This window comes from Haliaeetus albicilla, chromosome 6 (genome assembly GCF_947461875.1).
Source record: "Haliaeetus albicilla chromosome 6, bHalAlb1.1, whole genome shotgun sequence".
NCBI classification, from domain to species: Eukaryota; Metazoa; Chordata; class Aves; order Accipitriformes; family Accipitridae; genus Haliaeetus; species Haliaeetus albicilla.
The window spans coordinates 209,278-226,643 of NC_091488.1; the positions used below are offsets into that span (position 1 = coordinate 209,278).

General features: G+C 53.3%; 1 long non-coding RNA gene across 1 annotated transcript; it reads right to left on the bottom strand.

The window, feature by feature from the left end:
- Nucleotides 1-3,754: 3,754 nt before the first annotated feature.
- LOC138685618 (uncharacterized) lies at nt 3,755-12,655 on the bottom strand. The gene is made up of 3 exons (XR_011324919.1): nt 11,964-12,655; nt 6,319-6,417; nt 3,755-3,999 (listed from the first exon to the last, which is right to left on the bottom strand). It is a non-coding gene; the product is annotated as an uncharacterized lncRNA (long non-coding RNA).
- Between the last annotated feature and the right edge of the window lie 4,711 nt (nt 12,656-17,366).

Below are 17,366 nucleotides of genomic sequence, written 5' to 3' on the forward strand. Positions count from 1 at the left end.
TACATTCTGTATGGCACGTCTAAATATTGGGATGGTTTTAATATTTTGTACCAGCTGTGGAAACCGGTTTGCTGCTAGGTGACTGCAAAAGTGAGATTTGGTAAATAATTATTAGAAATCTTATACTAACACTACAATTGGAACAATAGACAAAAGTATAGCCAAGCAATTAACTAGCAGAGGTAGGTACTCCTAAGTTTTGCAGTTCTTTGCTCTTATGACTAGATGTTCCTGTACGGTAGATGAGAACAATGCTGAAACTGACCACATGTGATTGAAACTGCGTTAAGCTTCAAGATCAAAGAACAAGGACAAGAATAAAGACTTCAGGGACAGCCAGCAAGAACTTCAAATGGGTCGCTGGTTGCAAAAGCAGCCCTTCGTCTCAAATGGATCCTTCATTGCGCGTGATCGGATGTAGGCAGTACTACGATAATCGGTTGCCATCGTTTTTACGTATACGTATACTAATCTGATTAACATGCAATTAGTTATTCTGTATAACTTGTTTGTGCTAAAGCTGTGGCATGCACGCTAGGTGCAACTATCCGCTGTGTATCCAGCGCTGCAATGAAGAATGCCTGCTTTCTAAAACTCCAAAACGAGTCTTGGGGAGTTTCTTCGACCGGCTTTTCAGTATCGGGGGTACAAGGGAGGAAAGGAAAAAAAAAAAAAAAAAAAAGGCAGCGGTGTGGGAAAGAGGGGGGACCAGGGGAGGGGCAGGGAGGGACCAGAACGCGGAAGAGGGGAGACAGGGCCCCGAGGGCCCGGGGCTCGCCACAGCTCTTGTTCTTGGCACTGCCAGGAGAATTTGCCAGTTCAGACGCTTCTTTCTGCTCCTCTCCCGCTCCCCTCCTCTTCTGTAACTCCGGCGGCGCGGCCGTCCTCCCCCTAGGAGAACACGCGTCTCATAGGTCTTGCAGGACGAGGCCTCCTAGGCACGGAGCCTCGCTCGCTCGCACGCTACGTGGCCGTACCGCACCGTCGGTGCTGGGTACGGACCCTGCGGTGCAGCTCGGCGGTCTGACCTGCTGCGGACTACGAAGAGGGATCCTTCCACGCGCGGAGAGGCAGGCTCTCTCTTGCCTGCAGCGGGGGGCAGCTGCTGGCCGGCCAGCCTTCCATTTCTTCTTCTCTACCTTTCTGTGGCCTCTCTAGCTTCAGCCGCAGCAGCGCCTGCCCGCAGCCGGTCAGCGCCCCGCCTGTGCCTTTGTGCTCCCGCGCCGCGAGGAGAGGGAGGCCAGGCAGAGAGCCCGTGCAAGCTTTCCTTGCCGGCGGCGTTTCGTCACCGGGAGGAAGCAAGGAGCGCGGCGGCGCCTCCCGCCGGTGCCGCACTGCCGTTACCGTCGGACGGCACGTGCAGGACAGCGGCAGCCCCGCGCCCTCGCAGCCTCCGAGCTGCAGTACCGAACATTGGCCGCGAGGCGGCAGCGGCGAGCGCTTGGCACAAGGCGCCAGCGCGCATGGGCGGCAGCCCAGCTGCAGTACCGAAGTCTGTTCAATAGGTGGCGGAAGAGAGCGCTGGCGAAACGCGCCGCCACGGCGCATGCGCGGCTCCGAGCTGCTGAACCGCGTTTTGGTTGCTAGGCAACAGCAGGAGGGCGTCAAAAGGCACCAGCGCGCATGCGCGGCTCCCGAACGCCAGGGCCGCGTTTTGGTTGCCAGGCGACAGCAGGAGCGCCGTAAACCGCGCCGCCAGGGCGCATGCGCGGTTGCCGAGGCGCCGTGTCGCGCTTTGGTTGCCAGGCAACAGCGGGCAGTGCCGTAAAAGGCGCAGCGCGCATGCGCATTTGCCCAGCTGCCGTAACGCGTTTTGGTTGCCGAGCAACAGCAGGAGCGCCGTAAACCGGGCCGCCGCGCATGCGCCATTGCCGAGGCGCCGTGTCGCGCTTTGGTTGCCGGGCAACAGCGGCCAGCGCCGTAAAAGGCGCAGCGCGCATGCGCCCTTGCCGAGCTGCCGTAAAGCGGTTTGGTTGCCGAGCAACAGAAGGGGCGCCGTAAACCGCGCCGTCGCGCATGCGCTGTTGGGGAGGCCCCGTGTCGCGCTTTGGTTGCCGGGCAACAGCGGCCAGCGCCGTAAAAGGCGCAGCGCGCATGCGCCCTTGCCGAGCTGCCGTAACGGGTTTTGGTTGCTTGGCAACAGCGGGAGCGCCGTAAAGCGCGCCGCCGCGCATGCGCCCTTGCCGATGCGCCGTGTCGTGCTTTGGTTGCCCGGCAACAGCGGCGAGCGCCGTCAACGCGCCGCCACACATGCGCAGCTGTCGAGCTGCTGCACCGCGTCTCGGTTGCCCGGCAACAGCTGGAACCCACCGACACACGCCACCGCGCATGCGCCCCTCCCCAACGCCAGTTCCCACCTTCGGTCACCGGGCAGCAGCATCCGCATCCCCGTAACGATCCTCTTCTGAGCAGCAGCTGGATGAGGGATGACTGACAGCTCAGCCCAGTAGAGACCAGCCACAGGCGGCAACTACTTACTGGGGGCACAGGGCTTACATTGCCCTGCCCCTTCCCCACTCGCAGCCCGGGCCGTCATCTTCATCGCCTCCGTTCCAAAAAGCACCCGAGCGGCTGGAGCGTTTACAGCAGTCAAGTGCAAAGAACAGACAACTCGGGTGGTCGCTTCTGTCCCTGCCCCCCCAACCCCATTATCTAGAGAGGAGAAGCAGCACAGAGACCTGCAAACGGCGGGGGGGGGGTGGGGGGGTGGGGGGGGGTGGTCCCCTGGAGCAAGCCCCGGGGCCTGCTGTATCCCTCTGCATGTGGCATCGGGGTTGCGGGAGTGAAAGCAGCCAGTCAACAGCTGCTGGCGAGAGATTTAAAAAAAAACATAACGCCTGGTTCAGGTGACAGCCTGAAGGCAGGCCACAAGAGACCCAAAGCCGCTTTCTGCCAGAGGGGCAGCTCTGTCCAGCAGGAAACGCCGCGTCCCAGCGCACCAGAGGCGAGCGGCCCACCTGCAAGCGAGCGATACCCTGGCGACCCTGGGGCTCAGTTGGGGTGGGCGCACCTTTCCTCACCTCTGTGCTATCGGAACTCTGCTCTCCTAATCCTGCACGCACGCAAGGCTTCTTGTGCGGGGCTTGTCTCTGATCGAAGAGACGCTGCACGGTGTTACTTACCGCCCCGCCCTCCGGCGTGCCAAGTAATCAGACGTGAAGCAGGGAAAGCAAAGAGGCCTGTCGGGATATTAGTAGTCCTCAGCAGATGACCGTAGAGCCCTCGAGGTTCCGTCTTTGCTCCCTACAGGAGCGTGGCTCCGCACTCCTTGCCGCTCCCGCCAGCGAGCGTCACAATTGCCCTTTGCTGCCTGCAACACGCAGTACCTGCGCGGCCCCAGTACTACTGCCGCTTACAGCGCGAGAGGCGCTCGCTATAAAGCGGCAATGAAGAACAAGGACGGCCCGTCAAGATGGCAGGAGGAACATAGAGAGCCTCCAGCATTAGCCAGGCAGGGCTTGCAACTCACCTCGTGTCGTGGTTTAACGCCAGCCAGCAACAAAGCCCCACGCGACCGCTCACTCGCTCCCCCGCCCCCAGTGGGACGGGGAGACAATCGGAAGGGCGAAAGTGAGAAAACTCGTGGCTTGAAACGAAAACAGTTTAATCATTTAAAAGAAACAACAACAACTTGTAAGGAAAAGAAGAAAAAAAAATGACAGAGAATGGGGTGCAGGCAGCATGCCAGGGGTCTGGAGCCTGACGGATGATGGGGGGGGGGGGGGTGTGTGTGGAATATGGAGGAGGGAAAGGAAGCCGGGTGGGGGGACAGGAGATAGAAGAGCAGGGGATGCGGGGGGAAACAACTCGCGTGGGTTAAAAACTCGAATGGGTGAAGGGGGCGGGCTGAAGCAGCGGGGAGCATATATGGGGGAGAAACACACGCCGGGGAGAGGGTAGGTGAGGGTACAGAGGTGCATGGGGGGACACGGGTGGGGATGACCTACCCCAGGGAGGCCACCCAGGATGATCCACAGCAGGTAACTCACCTGGGATAACCTGCAACAGAGCATCCACACCAGATCATCCACACTGGGAGGACCCCCAGCAACGCCCCTCAAACTGCTTGTGCTTCATCCCCAATCTTCCCCTAACGGGGGAGTTTTTTGCTTTTTCAAAATACTCAGTTTGGGGTGTGTTTCAGTGCTTTTCCACAACATAAAAGGGGGTGATCTTTTGGTTGTGGGTTTGTGCATGAAAATGGGGTGGGTTTTTTGCTTTCCAGCTGCACAAATCCAGGCGGATTTGGCTTTCCCAGGAGTCCCAAAGTCGTTTGGTTTTTTCCGTTGCAGCCCCAGAATCAGAGGGTTTGGGGTTGTCCTGGTTTCGGCTGGAATAAAGTTCATTTTCTTCTGAGTAGCTGGTACAGGGCCATTTTGGATTTAGGATGAGAATAATGTTGACAACACACCGATGCTGTAGTTGTTGCTAAGCAGTGTTTATACTAAGTCAAGGACCTTCCAGCTTCTCATACCGCCCTGCCAGCAGAGGCTGGGGGTGCACAAGAAGAGTCGCTGAGCTAAAGCAGGATTCCAGGTAAACAGGTCAGCTCGAAATACACCACCTCCTTTAAAAGTTAAGAGCTATCTGAACACTTAAAATCAGCATTTAGGCTAATCGATACCATTTTGAACACCTTCTTAGCATACAAGTAAACACTCTTGCCGGTGCTGGAAAACGTCTCCTCCCTTCCTTACAGCACTGCTGCAGGGAGATAACCCTGGGAGGCTGCGGGACGAGGTCGTACGCAATCAGAATCTACGCTTACGGATCCACCGCAACAGCTACAGCCCTTGCGCTCCTGCTGCTGCCGCTTTGCATCTTGCTTGTTTGGTGAATAAAGCCGAAAGTGAAGTGGAAAACTCCAAAGAGCAAAATGAAAAATAAAGAATAAATCTCAATAATTCACTTTACACTAAAAAGGTGTGCCCATGTTTATACACGTCCAATAAAAATACTTATACTGTAAAAGTATTTGATTTTTCCTTTTCCATTACCTTAACTTGCACAGCTCTGAATTCATACCATTGAATTATCTCTCTCCAAAGTACACAGTTATAACGCAACTCGGGGTTTTTGTGCGTGTTACAGAACGCGGAGGGACACCTGGCCAGCTGAGCTGCCCAAGAGAGGTGCTACTGAACTGCCAGGGAAACACACCATTGAAAGCCAGACAGAAAGAAAGTACTTCAGAGCACTCCGTCAAAACATCAGGAAAAAATCCCCATAACATTCAGTTGCCTCTCTTTTTAAACATTTAGAAAAATACCTAACTGCTTACGTACACCTAACATCATATACTACAGCTATTTGGCAGTTACAGTTTAAACAATGCAAGTCAATTTGTAAAATCCCCAGTGCTGCAATACCTCAGACTACCAAAAAGGACTGGCGGATTCCCTAATGCTTTTGGCAGTACCGAAGCATGCAGAGCAACACGTTTTCATGTTATCTCGACTGTTACAACTGAGAAACCAAAGACCAGTGATGCCATCAACTTTAGGAAGATGGGCTGCGCTTGGGTCTTTGGAAGGAAATTGACTTTTTTTTTTTTTCTTTTTTTAAAGAGAGTGAAAAGTCTCGTTACTGATGACTTCTACTGTCAAGTCGATCACCTCTGAAGATCCACTCTGATGGGAAGTTCATAAAACAAAATTTCTTTGAGAGAGAAAGACTTCCATTCTGGAAAATCTCTTTCCAACTGAAGTCAAAATTACACACTGTAGGTTAAAGGAAAAAATACATTACTGAAGCAGTAACTCATCAAAAACACCTCAGGACTCACTGTCACTAGTTACAAGGCTGCTAATGCTTCCTGGGAAAGCCTGGACAACACACAGGTGCGACGCCCGTTTGTCCTGTCTTGTCCACGTCTCTTCTTTGACCTTGATTGCTTTTAGTACAGATGCTAATTATCTCCGTAACGTTTTTGAGTACTACTATAAGATATTTAAAAAAAAAAAAAAATCATTGACTGTAAAAGCATAAAGCTTTTATCGTGAAAACAAAGTCTGTTTCTTCTGAACAGCTGAACTCTTACGAACAGTTTCTTCCCTCTTTTAGTACAAAATTATTTTCACAGTATCATTTACTAGCAAGCACACAGCAACAGAAGATTATGCTTTCAGGAAGAGAAAATAAACTGAGGGAAGTAAACTTTGTATAGGTGTAACATGCTCCGGAACAGAACTTATTTTTAGTATTTGTGTTAAAATATTTCATGTAAAAAAAAGTAGAAGGAGAGTTGGCACACTCTCAACGTTAAAGTCCATACCGCAAGTACCTTTGGAAAAATGCAGACACACGTCGTAGGCGTACCTTGTACTTGCAGGCCACTACGGAATCTTTCCATCTGTCTCGTACCGTCACGGCAGAAGAAAGGGCAACCACGGCGAAACAGTGCCAGCTGACATCCAGCTGAGAGAAGAAGAAAAAACATTAGCACAAAGCTGGGTAGGAATCCAAAGCTGCCTTTTTTTTTTTTTGTGAAGGTTTGCGAAGACAGTACGACTGAGCGGAGGAAAAAGTATTTTTGCGTCATCTTCGGTACAGTTGTTGACACAGGCCACTAGAGCTTTTGCATTTTTTCAGACAACTGTGCCTTTTTTTTTTTCCTTTCTTTTTTGACTCATTGGCAACTTTACTTTCACTAGAACTCACTTTCCTAGATATACGCAGGTGACAGACATAGAGACCTACATACATTTTCTCAAGCCTTAGTATAGCCGAGGCTTCATCACCCTATACGTCGCAAGTTGAGTAGTTTTGCTAAAGAGCACAGCAACACATCTGTCCTTGTGAACTGCCTCGTTGCAAAAAAGGAATCATTTTTTCCAGGCCGTTGCTCCAAACGGTCAAGATCTTTTAAAACCGCAGTTGTGCCACCAAACCCGCTCAGGGTCCCTCCTAGCTTTTGACCGCCCTGAGATTTAACAGGCACACGCTCCATTCCATCTTCCAACAGCAAAAATACGTTAACGCTCTCGGACCCAGAGCGCAACCCTACGGATGTCCACGCACACACCCTGCCGTTTTGATGAGGAGCCACCGAGCAGCCCTGCGAGCACAGCTGCACGCGCCAGATCGGTTTCCCCTACGCCGTGAGTTACCGGTTCCGTGAACGTAGTTTCTGACGCTTTAAACCGAAAACCGTATCTCGACGCTTCGCCACAGCAGAAACGACCCATCGGTAGAACGCTACAAAAACGCAGTAACACCAACTGCAAACCCACAGCAGCAACAGCTCCAGAAATATTTAGACCAGGAACAAGGGAGAAAAATAAAACAGCTTCATCTCACGCACAGGGGAGCGGCAGGCAGAGAAAAGGGTCGGCATTCTGAGCCCTTACAGAAAACGGGCATTCTCCTTCCATTCCTCGGCCCGTCCGTGAAGGTCTAAATACCGCAACACTACCACGGCAACGTCGAGAGTAGGGCACGGCAGCCCTGCCACTGGACTTGCCACTGACCCATGCTATTTACGTAGCAGGACGCGTACGCAGAGGGACACGTTTTGCCACACACAGCCCTGAACTTCCTGAAAATTTACGTTTACCGAAAAAAGCCATTTGGAACATATTGCCAAACAACGTTCGGCAAGAAAGCTTTGATGCCTTTGACACACGCAAGTTTCTGGTCACTTGCTATTTGCTTCCTGTTGCTGCTGCTGTTCTTCCTTCAGAAATTCTACTCGTCGCCAAGTTATTCACTACTGGTTCAAGCATTTGCCTTCCTGGTATTACCAGCACATTCACAGAGGCAAGTAACTTAATTGCTCTTCTACAATTATCCAAACGACAATTACAGCCACGAAAGAGAAGGAGAGGTCAGGCAGCACAAGAGCTCTGCAGGCTGGCACCAGTCAATATTGCACTCTCTAAAATCAAACAACAACAAAACAAAACCGTGACCCTGTAGCCGCCTTTTTTTTTTTTTTTCTTTCTTCTTCTTGCAGAGCTCATCCCTGCCTCAGCATTTTGTCTTGTCAGAGCATGAAGCGCCGGTGATGCGTACCCTGACGACTTCTGCGTGTGATGAATGCCTGTTCCGAAATAATCCAGATCTGCAAGACTGGTGTCATTTATACGGTTTTAATCATCATAACTCAAATTTTATTTACTCACGCATTTGTGAGGAAACTAATTAACTTTTAGACACTGCCTCTCCTTTTTTTGGGGGGTGGGGGTGGAAATGTGTTAGAGACCGAAAAACATTACGATTCAGAGCTCCCAACCACGAGGGAGTGGTGGAGAAATCAATGAAAGCAAAGACCAACAGCAGCAACATCAACTGAAAGTTGGCTTTAATTCCGATCACGTACTTAAGCGACTCTCCAAGTCTATGCCTCGGTCCTAGGAATGACTAGTCCCTTTTTGGAAGGACAAATTTTTTCCACTTAAAAGTCCTAGACTGAAGACTCCGCTGAACGGAATGGGGATTGTCCCACGGGACAACATGCCATCAACACTCTTAATGGGGAAGGAAAAAAAAAAACCCCAAATAAAAATCAAGTTTAAGTACCAGTTCCCATCATGTTTCGCTCATTACATTTCTACTGGCATCTAGGTGCTCAAAAATGAACTACGGGGACACCACATATTCCTAAAAATTCAGTTATACATAAAAAAGTAAAAGGCTATTTCCAGCTTGCCCATCAAATCAGTACGAACAGAGAGAAGAGAAACACTCGACCCTGAAGAAGCTAACAGGCAGCTCTGAATTTACCAGACAGGAAATTTCATTCTTTCCCCTGAAACAAAAACACATCAAGGGACCAGTTCAGGAACAGGGCACGATCTGTGAACAGCAATTTTTCCATCACCCTTTCTGCACTAGCAGCAAATTTGCCTTCTCTGTGGGTTTAACGTGGAGCATCTGTAGCGCCCTCGAACTCGCAAGTGTTTCTCTCCGCTCCCCCAGCCCGATACGTGCGATTACCTGAGCAGCAAGCGGAACTGACCACGCAGGATTTTCTTCGTGTGACGCGGAAGGTTACGCTGGGAGAAGAGGAGACAAAGAAATGAACCTGCTTGTCACACCCAGCCATCGGTGAAAAGACAGGGGAGGATTCTGCCGGAAGGGCTCTGCACCCCAGGAGCTCCCGCCGGCCGGTTTCTCTCCCCTTTGCCCGGTACCGAGGGGACGACGACACCTCGCCCGCGCCCCCTCGCAGGGGGGGCTGCCCCAGGAGAGACGGGGGACCCCCACCTCGCTTCTGCCCGCGGGAACGGACCGGGAGAGACCCTCCACGCAGAGAGAGGAGCGCGGCGTGGATTGCATGCCCGAGGGAAGAGGCCGGGCTCCCCGCTGGCAGAAGGACAACTCACCTCCCTGCTGCTCGGAGCGGCTCGCTGCGGACAGCCCTGCCCGCGCCCGGCCGCTCTTCCGCCGTGCTGGGAGCGCAGTCCGGCCGACGGACGCTCCAGCGAAAAGACGCTCCAGCTAATCGCGCCTCCTGCTCCTTACAGCCACAGGTACTTTTGCCTCTGGCTAATGCACGCTCCAGACAGCGGACACCCCGCCTCGTTCCAGCTCCCGCTTGCTACAGTTCTGGCTCGTTGAAGCCCCAGCTCCGCACTGAAGCTCCGGCTGATTTCAGCTGCTTCTCCTTACAAGCTCCAGCTACGTGCAACGGTCTGGGCTTTCCATAAGGTTGTATATCAACTGCTGTCAAAACTGGAGCATTGGGATTAAACATCAGAGTTGCACGCCGAATAAATATTCGTTAGTTTGCGCGATTAATTACTTAACAACTATTCTGAGCAGCGCAGAAAGAAGAGCTGGACTCAAAGAGGGCACGTGGGGTCTGAAAAGCGCCTTTCCCCCCCACAGACCATCACAGATGTTGAGTTCGGCCTGCTGCGTGCCGGACTCCCAAACTTCGGCGTCCGACACAACCAGACCCCCATCTCCGGGGAGGGTCCACGCACCCTGCCCGCCCCCCGCTTCCCCCCGTAGCCCCCAACACCCTCCCACCCGCCTGCAAAACCAGCCAAGCCGGCTCCCGCTTTTGGACCCCGCACCAGCTGACTCGGGGCCCGTTTGGGAGCCAAAAAACCCGGCTGCTGAGCCCGTTCTCAAGGCCCAAACACGCAGGGCCGGACCTCTGTTTCTGGGCCCAAAGCCGCGCAGCTCGGTCTGTTTCCGAGCCCCCACATCAGCCACGCGAGCCTGTTGTCAAGCCCCAGGAACAGAAAACTTGTTCTCCATTTCTGACCCTGCAGTGCCCACGGGCGACGCCGAGCGTAAGCCACCCCACAGCCCTGCACCCCCGGGGCCCCACACGTAGTTTCGGGGAGTGCTCGGGACCTGCGGAGGGCCCGGCCCCACGCCTCTGCGGGGCAGCCCCAGCACAGGCAGGGCGTCGCTTCACGATTGCCGTTTCAGGCTTTATTTCCCCGCCATCACCGGCACGGCCAGGCCCCCACCCCAAACCCCCAGCCGAAGCACCCCCGCGGGTAGCCGGGCCCAGCCACCCAGAAAACAAGAAAACCAAAGAGGGTACAAGACAGAGACCGTGGGGAAAGGCAAGGAGAAGGACACAGAAACAGAGAGAGCGCGCGAGGGATAGGGAGCAGGACAGAGAGATGGAGCAAGAAAGGAAAAAAGGACGGGAGGCAGAACCAAGGGAAAGAGAGACAAGGACGGAGAGCAGGACAAAGGGACGGAAGAGGAAAAAAAAAATAGCGACGGGCTGCAGGACAGAGATGAAGGGATTAAATAGACACCGGGAGCATGACAGAAGGACACAGAGAGACAAAAGGGACAAAGAGCAGGCCAGCATCGGAGGGGAAAAAACCAACTGCGATGGGCAGCGGGAGAGAGAGACGGAAAAAGAAAAAAGTACTGAGGAACAGAAAAAAGAAAGAAGCGACAGCTAGCTGGACAGGCGGACACAGTTAGAAAGGGCGGGAGAGGGAATGGGGCAGAGAAAGACAGACAGAAAAGGCAGCGAAAGAAAGCAAGGCAGAGGAACAGCAAGGCGGGGCGGGGGGGGAAGGGACAGGGGTCTGGACAGAGATGGAGAAATAAGCAGCAGGGACAGAGGAAAAGAGACAGAAAGAGGGACAGGGAACATGGCAGAGAAGGAAAACTCAGGACAGCGGCAGGACGGAGATAAAAAACTGGGACGGTCCTCAGGACAGAGAGGAATACGAATGTCCCGCAGGGAGCGGGACAAAGGGATACAGCGAGAAACGACGGGACAGGAAGCAAGACAGCGCGACAGACAAGAACAATGAGAACGAGAGAGAGAGAGAGACTGACAGAGAGAGAGAGACTGACAGAGAGAGAGACCGTGAGAAGCACAGGGGGTTGGGAAACTTAGAAAGAGAGGTATCAGGAGCCCTGCAGAGAGAGGGAGGGTGAATAAAAAAGGGGCAGGAAGCAGCACAAAGGGTCACAGAGAGTAAGAGATGAACAGGAAGGAGGACGGGGACAGTGAGATCCAGAATGACAAAAATAAACAGCAACAGCGAGCAAGACAAAGGGATAGAAACAGAAAGTAGGAAGAAGAGAGATAGGAAGGCAGGGACACAGAGCGGCACGTACAGGCGCAGAGAGGAAAAGAACGCCAGGGCAACAGGCCAGAGAAATTGGGAGGCGGGGAAAGAGGCGGATGCAGATCAGGACAAGGAGATGGAAAAGGAAAAAACAGCGACTGGCTGCAGGACAAAGACGGGGATGGGGCGGGGGGAGAGGGAGAGGGAGCAGGACAAGAACGCAGAGAGAAAAAGAAAGGGGGGCAGTCGAATGAGAGAGAGAGAGAGGAAGGGGGGGAGGAAGAGGGAGCAGGACAAGAGAATAGACAGAAGAGAGGAGGCACAGGGAAGCAAAATAAACAAACAAACAAACAAAAAAACAAACGTCACAGCAGCATGAGAAAGCGAGGCGGTCAGGAGAGGGGGAGGGAGGGACCGGGAGGCACAAGAGGAGCGACAGGGCCCCGAGGGCCCAGGACGCACCACAGCTCTCGCTCTTGGAGCTGCCAGGAGACCTTGCCAGTTCAGACGCTTCTTTCTCCTTCTCTCCTCCCTTGCTCTTCTGTAACTCCAGTCGCTTGGCTGTCCTCCACATAACGGAACACGCGAGCGCCTCGCAGCTCTTACGAGATGAGGCCTCCTAGACACGTAGCCTCGCTCGCTCGCTCACTATGTGGCCGTACCGCGCTGCTGGTCATGCATACAGACCCTGGCGGTCTGACCTGCTGTGGACTACGAGGCGGGATCCTCCCACACCCAGAGAGGCAGGCTCTCTCTTGCCTGCAGCGGGAGGCAGCTGCCAGCCAGATGGCCTGCCGTTTCTTCTTCTTTACCTTTCTGTGGCCTCTCCAGCTTCAGCAGCTCCCGTCCACAGCCAGTAAGCGCTCCGCCTGTCCCTCTGTGCTCCCGCGCCGTGAGGAGAGGGAGGCCAGGCAGAGACAGCCCACGCAAGCCTGAGGCTGCTGCAGTCAACGGCATCCCCGGGGACGAACGGACAACCGCACTCACAGCGTGGCCTCTGGGAGAGGGAAAGAGGCAGCAGCGACCGTTATTACCGTAGCTCGACCCTGGCCGGAGCCCCTCCTTCCGCAGGGGCTTCCGCAGACGCCGCTCGTTCCCCGCGCCGCTGCTAACGGCACCCACGTTCAGGGAGACTCGAGAACATCGCAGGGCCAGCTTGCTGCCCTCACGACAGGGCCCGGGGGCTGCCTGTGGCTACAGCGCAGGCTTCAGGGGAGGGGCTGGAGCTGGGGGCAGCCGCACGGGCCGAGCGAAGGCGCCGGGGGAGCTCCGGCGACTCGGGGAGGCGCCCGCTGGCCGCGCCTGGGGGGTGCCCGCCTCCGTCCCCTCTTCCCTTCTATCGGCTCTCGGGGAACTGCCCGGCGCTGCCCCGGCCCGGCTCGCCTCCGGCGGACCGGGAGCCTGCCGCGGCGGCCGCTTCGCAGCTTCCCGTCCCGCCAGCCCTGGGCGGCCAGCGGACAGGAGGCACCCCCCGCCACTGCCACCGCCCCCGCCGGAGGGGATCGCTCGCCTCACCCGCGGTCCCGGCGCTCGCCCGCTGCCGCCGAGACCCCCGCCCTGCGCACCACCACGCTGCTCCCAGGGACCGCGCATGCGCCGGAGGGGTCAGAGCAGCGAGCGAACGCCGGGCTGCCCCACGCGCAGGACGGCGCATGCGCCCGGGAGGCGCGTCCGCACGGCTGGTCGGGGAGCGGGCGCGGCGGGAAGCCCGCGGAAAACCACGCGAAACCGGTAACGCTCCTGCGTCTGACCTGGTCGGACTCCGGGGGCCGCGGCGGCAGCGAGGACTACGCCGCGCCCGAGAGCCACGCTGCCGCCCGGCCGCCGAGTCCGCGAAAACTACAGCTCCCGGCATGCCCCGGGAGGCAGCCTGCCCTGCTGCCTGGCCCCGAGGGGACGCCGCTTCCGTTTCCGCCCACGCCAGCGCAGCCGCAGTTCCGCCGAGCCCCCAGCGCCGCTCCGGGCAGCTCCGGCGCGCTTTCGCCGCCCGGCTCCGGCACGGCGCGGCACCCCCCGCCCGGCTCCGGCTCCGGGCAGCGCCCGCCGCCGCCGCTTCGGCACGGCACGGCGCGGCCCCGCCACCGCTCCGTGCGTCCGACACGGACCCCGCCGTCCCCCTCGGGGCTTTCCCCGGAACCCGCCGGCCGACTGCGCAGCCCCGCCACGGGGTCCGGTGACACCCCCCCGCGCGCTCACGTGCTCACAGCCGCACTGTGAGCCCCCCCCCCCCCCCCGCGCGCACGTGCTCCCAGCCGCCCTGTGAGCCCCCAGGGCCCCCGGCCTCGGCACAGGCGGCCCCCACCCCCCCCCGGGCCACCCCCGCCTCCGACGTTCGCGGTCCGAGGGGCGCCCGGCCCCGCTCACCTTCTCCCGAGGGGCAGCCGCACCCCGGCCGCCGCTCCGCTCCGCTCCGCTCCGCTCCTGCCTGGGCTCCCACCGGCCCCGCCCCGGCCCCTCCCCCGGCAGCCCCCCCTGGCCAGGGAGGGGCCGTCCCCATCAGCCTCACTGCCCGCACCTGCGGCTCCTCCAGCCCCGGCCCGCAGCTGTGGTACCCAAATCCGGAACAAAACTCCTCAACACCAATGTGAACTTAAGCAGCAGGCACTTCCTTGATTGAATGAAAGATGTCAAGAGTCAGCTGATTGGGAAGAGCTGTTAACTGGGGTCAAAATACAGATTTTAATACCCCTCTTATTTTAGTTCTAAGACTTGGCCATTGCCAGGTATCATCTTTTCCATTTACCCAGGTCCACCAGCGAGGCCACAAGGGAGATTTCTTCCAGAGAGAGGATAGAGTTATTAAGTCTAAAGTCCACGAGTTGCCTTTCTCCTTCATGAAAAGGTGAGTGGATCATATATCATCACTAGTCACCCAAGCAGTTAAGCCTGAACTTTTCACCTGTCCTTTAATACAGTCAACTCCAAGCGAAATTTTTTCCGTTTGGTCCCGAAGAGGGGACCAAAGATCATGTCAAATATTATTATGCTTTCTGCAAATACATCCCCATCTTAGAGCTTTAGCTACTAGAGAAAGTCTTTGGAGTTTGGGGTCAGAAGAGCTGCAAGTATAAGCCTTCATTCAGCTCTGTTTAGGATCTGTGATTTTTCTCTGGTTGTCTAAACCAGTCTAAATTTCCATAGATGGTCCCGACTCTGGGTGGCTCGAAAAAGGATCCTGGAACTCCAGTAAATTCTAGACATCGTTTTATAGTTTCAATATGATCCCAAGTTCCTTTTTGCACTTGTCTCTACGGTTTTGGCAACTGACAGCCCCAAGGGGTGCTTGTACAACTTTCTCCCGAAGGGCGATTAAATGAATTCTTTTGTCCATGAGGTGGATGGTTTGGTAACGTTATAATTCACAACGCTATAATTCCTTCTTTCAAATTTAAAAAAAATAATTGCCTTTTAAATCCATCCCATTTAATTTGCTAAAATGATTCTCATTGTTCTGCATCTTTTCTCAAGTTTTGGTTAAATTCAATGTCAGTATTCCCCACGGAACTAGATTTTCATCTGACTTTGGAATCGGAAGGCAGGCTGTTACTGAGGTTAAATTTTGTGTCTTTACAAAACTTTGAATCAGTTACAAAACTAGATTATTTTTTTTTTTAATCCAAATTACAAAAACGGTTAATCTCAAGATTAATAGCTCAAACAATAATTGTTTCATTTTGTTTATCTCATGTTTAGAACCCCTCAAAAAAAATGCATACGCCCTCTAAACACACAAAAAGATTATTGCCCTCGACAATATTCCTAATAGCAACCCCAATATTATCAACTTTACACAGCTGTTTTCCCAAACAGATAACGTGAAACTTACTTATAGATTTTCAGTTTTAAAGGGCCAGTTTCTTTAGACTTCCGGTTTCTTGTTGGTGCTTTCTTTATTCTTGAATAATGAAGCCAAGGTTCTTCTCCCAGACCTTTACTGCTATAAGGGTTGTTAAAATGACTCGATACGGTCCTTTCCACTTCTCAGTGATTTTATATATATTCAATCTCCTGGTCGGAAGGGATGCGCTGCTACGTCCAGTTCTAAGGGTCCAGCTGTGGAGACATACTGACAAAGTTCTTGAAAAGAATTGCTTAAAGAAATCATAACACCTTTTAAAAACATATCTCCAAAGGGACTCAAGATACTCAGAACATAGGACTCTTGATACGGTCTTTCATACAACATTTCATAATGACTTAAATTTTCTTTCTCTTCTGGCTATACTCTGATTCTTAATAGAGCCATGGGTAATGCTTTAACCCATGTGAGGAGTGAGGTTTCCTGACAAATTTTACTCGACTGTTGCTTAAGGGTATAGTTCATTCTCTCTCTCTCTCTCGCTCTCTCCCTCTCCCCCCCCCCCTCCCCCTGCCCCCCCACTTGCTTGTGGTCTATATGGGGTGTGAGTGATAGTCTCAATCTATAGATAATACTTTGCTCAACTTGTCTCACAATCTTTGCTATAAAATGAGGGCCATTGTCAGATGACATTCCTACAGGCACCCCATATTTTGGTATTATCTCTTTGAGCAAGACTTTGAGTACTTCCCTTGCTTTGTTGGTGCGACAAGGGAAAGCCTCGGGCCACCCAGTAAAGATATCAACTAAAACTAGGATATATCCTTCTTTTCAAGGCAATTCTATACAATCAATTTGCTAATATTCTCCTAAAAAATTTCCTTATTTCATAATCCCAAAGATGATCTTACTACTGATTCGGGGATATTTTTATATATAAATTTCACATCCGCTTCTAATTGTTTAAACAATCTTTGTCATATTTCACTTTCTGTTCCCCAATATACTTTGTGATGTTCAGCTCGGCCAACTTCTCTTATTATTGTGGGTGGGACTATTATTTGACCTGTCGGTGTTACAGCCTATCCTGTTCCATTTTGTTAGCCTGCAATCTAATAATTAATTCTTCATCTTTTTCGTTATAATTCGGAGTTTCTTTAGGCAATTTTGTACTTTTCTCTGGAACTAGTGCTAGGATGCCTTTTTCCGCAGCCTCTTTAGCAGCTTTATCAGCCAGTCGGTTACCTGCGTTAGGACCGGTCTTACCTAACTGATGTGCTTTACAGTGCATTATCGTGACTGCTGTTGGTTTTGGAACGGTTTCTAACAATTTCGGTATTTGTTCTGCGTGCCGAGTGGTGGTTCCTTGTGCAGATAACGGTCCTCTTTCTCTCCGTATCGCTCCATGTGCACGTACTACTCCAGAAGCATACTTTTGAGTCTGTCCAAGTGTTGACTCGCTTTCCTTGACTTAGTTCCAGAGCTCGAATAAGAGCTATCAATTCAGCCTTTTGGGCAGATATCGTCGAAGGCAAAGTTGGCAACGCAATTACCTCCTCGGTAGTTATTGTCTATCTTGATAAACGTTTTCCTTCACAGATGGAACCGCTTCCGTCGGCATATAGTTCCCAATCTGTTTCTTCTAGCGGCACATCTCAGAGATCCAGTCAGCTGGAGTAAACTCTTTCGATTGTCTGCAAGCAGTCACGTTCCAGTTCTCCTTTAACTTGATCAGTTGTTGAAAATGCAACAGGGTTAACGGTGGTAGTAGTTTTTAGGTAAACATCATCTTGTTCCAGCAACGCCACTTGGTATTTCAGCATTCTGCTAGGGGATAACCAATGCCCCCCTTTCTGTTTTAGCACAACAGTTATCATACGGGAAACGTACAGTAATCCTTTGTCCTCTAATCCTTTGTCCTCAGGTGAACTTACGAGCTTCCTGGATCAGTAGCACAGTTGCAGCGACGGCTCTCGGACGACCAGATCATCCCAGACTCACATTACCTAATCGCTTCGAGAAGTAGGCCACAGCTCGCCCACTTGGCCCTAAATATTGGGCCAGGC